The sequence below is a fragment of the Dasypus novemcinctus genome, chromosome 2 (assembly GCF_030445035.2).
Source record: "Dasypus novemcinctus isolate mDasNov1 chromosome 2, mDasNov1.1.hap2, whole genome shotgun sequence".
In the NCBI taxonomy this organism is placed as follows: Eukaryota; Metazoa; Chordata; class Mammalia; order Cingulata; family Dasypodidae; genus Dasypus; species Dasypus novemcinctus.
This window is the reverse complement of record NC_080674.1, coordinates 71,446,635-71,450,506: the sequence shown is the minus strand read 5'-3', so window position 1 is coordinate 71,450,506 and position 3,872 is coordinate 71,446,635. Positions and strand designations below refer to the sequence as shown.

The following is a 3,872-nucleotide window of genomic DNA, read 5'->3' as shown; positions in this document are numbered from 1 at the left end:
ACTTTAAAACTAAGGAATGTTCTTTGCTCATGGGTGGTTGGATACAACTCAGGTTGTTAGAAACCCATGAACAGCTCAACCAGTGGAATCAATCAGAAATACAAAAGTGTGCAACCTGAAAAGGACTAAGAGTGGTGAGCCTGTCTATTCCAATACCATTAGATGGTGTCTATTTAAAACATTCCAAACAGAAAAAGACGTTTTAAACTCCTAGAATGGCCTACAGTAATATCTAGCAATCCTAATATTGCCCTGTTAAATTCTGGTTTGCTTTATCCTTAAAAGCATTTGTTCAACATCTATGAAGTCACAATACCAAACACAGTATCTGCCAAGAGATGAAAAAACTTATACCTAAAGCTATATCCAGGAGAGATCAAGCACATGAGATATGAGAAATGTACTTTTTTTCTTTTCTTTTCTTTTTGAGTTACCAGAGCCGGGGATTGAACCCATCACCTCTTATGTGGGAAGCCAGCACTCAACCACTAAGTTACACCGGCTCCCACAAGAGATTTTTTTCCTTTTATTGTTTTGTTTTGAATTTAGGAGGTACCAGGGATTGAACCCAGGACCTCATACATGGGATGCAGGCACTCAACCATTTGAACTACATCTGCTCCCTCATATATGTACTTTTTAAAAAAAGATTTATTTTTTATTTATTTCTCTCCCCTCCCACTCCCCCCTCCCTTGTCTGCTCTCTATGGCCATTCACTGTGTGTTTTTCTTTGTCCACTTGCATTGTTGTCAGCAGCACTGGGAATCTGTGTCTTTTTGTTGCATCATCTTGCTGCGTCAGCTCTCCGTGTGTGCGGTGCCACTCCCCGGCAGGCTGCACTTTTTTCATGCTGGGCGGCTCTCCTTGAGGAGCGCACTCCTTGCGTGTGGGGGTTCCCTACACAAGGGACACCCCTGCGTGGCAGGGCACTCCTTGTGTGCATCAGCACTGCGCATAGGCCAGCTCCACATGGGTCAGGAGGTCTTGGGTTTGAACCCTGGACCTCCAATGAGGTAGGTGGATGCTCTATCAGTTGAGCCAAATCCACTTCCCCCATATACATACTTTTAAAAACACTATTTGCTTCTTAAAAATTTGTTTAAAGTTTCAACTTCTGGCTTTGAGGTATAGGTGGAAAGGGTAACCCATAATTTTTATTTATTTATTTTTATTTCTCCCCTTTGTTGTTTCTCACTTGCTATGTCTGTTCGTCTTCCTTATTTCTTTAGGAGGCACTGGGAGCCGAACCCAGCACCTCTGATGTGGGAGGGAGGTGCCTAAACACTTGAGCCACCTCCACTCCCTGCTTTTTTGTTGTGTCTCTCATTCTGTTTCTCCTCCCCACGTCTCTTGTTGCATCATCTTGTTGCATCAGCTGCCAGGCCTGCCCATCAGGTCAGCTTGCTGTCTTCTTTAGGCGGCACCAGGAACCTCTGCTCCCTGCTTTTGTTGGGGCTCTCATTATGTTTTTTCTTATTGTGCCAGCTTGCCATGCCTGCCCGTTGTGCCAGCTCGCTGTCTTCTTTAGGAGGCACTCGGATCCCAACCAGCAAACTCCCAGTCTCCTGAGTCACATCTGCTTCCCAAGGGTAACCATACTTGACCATATTTATTGAATACTTGCTTTCAGACAAGCTCTAAGTCACACATTAACTTACCTTCACAAAAGCTGTATTAGATACAAGTCTTTTTTTTACAAATTAAGAAAAACTGAGGTACAGTGAAGCTGTAGTTTGCCCAAGGACACACAGAAGCAATCACTAGAGGGCAGATAAAGGAAGATACAGGATGTAAGTAAGCGCCAGCATCATGGGAGCATCAAGGCAAGCAAAGAAGCTCGGCGCTGTGGCCGCTGAGAGCAGGCGGGTCACCTCCTGGTGGACAGCTTCCTCAGAGCTGGCCAAGGCGGGGCGGTGTCTGGCTGCCCCAGTGCCTCGACCCGCGGAGGGGCAGGTGGCGGTAGTGAAGGATATAACTGCATCTGGATCTCATTATGCACCAGAAAAATGAAAACACAAGCAAAAAACCAGAGGAAAATTCTGTGGGGGAGAGGAGCACACTTAGGGTTTTCTGAGAAATGGAATACTGGGTTTGGAGGCTTTTAGAAGTTCTGCTTTCATCAGTATTTGTGCATTCTGAAAGCTAAGCTGGGAAGACATGGAGCAGACAGTTGAGGTGTTTCCCTTGCAGAAAGAAGGCCCTTCAAATCTGGAAAATGTGAATCCAGAACGAATCCCTTTTTGCCAAGACCAAGTCCAATTACTACTTTGTCCTTTCAAGTAAAAAGAAAGGACACAAAACACTCTGTTTCCTGCTCAAGAACTCTTTGAAACTCCTAGCAGAAAAATTGCAATCATTAGCAAAGAACTCTGACCATGAATACTATGGAGAGGAAAGTTTCTTGAAGGCAGGTGCTGACTTACCAGCAAATGGTGTTTTAGGCCAGGCTGGTGGTCACTGACCTAGGATAGAGCCGCAAGCTGACTTTCCCGTGATGTTTAATGGGTAGAGCCAAAGTCAGGAGAGAGCAGCACAGCTGTGGTCACCTTGAACAACCATATGAGAAAGCGTTTTGTTATGGCTGCTACCAAGGGCTAGAGCACCACAGAAATGGGGGACCCCTGATCCCCAGAAAGCTCCAAGCTAACCACCGTGGAATACAAGAATCTCCTCTTATGATGTATGAGAAATTACCTATGGTTATATTTTGTTACAGGATTCTCAGATTCAGCACTTCAGAACAAAAAGCAGTTTCCAGGTTAAAAGAAGCCTGGCGAAGCTGGGTGCAGGTCACCCTTTAGGGAAAACTGTTAGAGTGACAGTTACAGCCCATTCCCTTCCGCAGAACCTAAAGGCTCTTCTTGTCAGCATCAGCCGTACTTCCCAAATATGGACAGAAAGGCTGTGGCGAAGGGAAAGAACGCATGTGCCTGATGGCCACACTGGAGGAAGTCGTTCTTGGGCAAGGAACTTAGTGTAGGTGAAGCATTCCCTGACCAACAGAATGGCAGTGCCACCTACACTTGGGACCAATCACCCTGGTCCTCTCCTAAGTGGGAGTGTACAGAGCTGATTCGTGACATTCCCTTACCAGAACACCATTTTAGTAACATGTTCATCCTGGAAGAGATATTACGACTCTGGGTCAGGAAAATCGGACAACTACTGTCAGTGATGACAGGGTTAAACTGTCAGTGTCTGTGGCAGGTAATTCTGTGGGTAGTATGGATGGGCCAGTGTCTTGAAGAGACTTCAAAATGAGAGCTCCTACCAGATGGAGGAGGATGGCTCTCTCAGCAGAACATCCTTAGTTCTTACTGAAAAAACCCACTGGAGGCTCCCCTGATGTGCAGTGAACTCAAACTAGAAAATGAAGTGGGAGGTGGGAAGTGCAGTCAAAAAGTATCTGCAGTGGACGACAAACAGCTGTGGATCCACCTTCTGGTCTGTATTCGCTCCTAACTTCCAGCCCACACTTCCTGTCCATTATTCTTTCTAGGAGAGCGCTATGCTTGGCCTTCCACACATGGATTTCCTTTTCAGCAATTAGCCATTCTTCTTGAATCCTTTTATATTGCTGTATTATGTACCTGTTTCATAACTAATCTAATTCTCAACTAATGGACACTTGTGTTGCTTCTGTTATTTCCTTCCATAAACACTGGTGCAGTGAAATTATTTTTTCACACTTACACAGTTGTTTCTATAAGTTAAATTCCTAGTAGTGGAATTACTGAAGATTTTTGACACTTAAAATGTTAAGAGAATTGTTAAAAGTTGTACCAGTTTACACTTGATAAGCTTTGTCAGTATTGTTGATTGCATGAGAGTTGTCTTGAGTTTTAAAATTTAAGTTCCAACATCTTTTTGC

The 3,872-nt window shown here is 44.6% G+C and overlaps 1 pseudogene; it reads left to right on the top strand.

Moving 5' to 3' along the window:
• The first annotated feature begins 2,007 nt into the window (after window positions 1-2,007).
• On the top strand, window positions 2,008-3,463 carry LOC101420549 (sentrin-specific protease 5-like; annotated as a pseudogene).
• The last annotated feature ends 409 nt before the right edge of the window (window positions 3,464-3,872 follow it).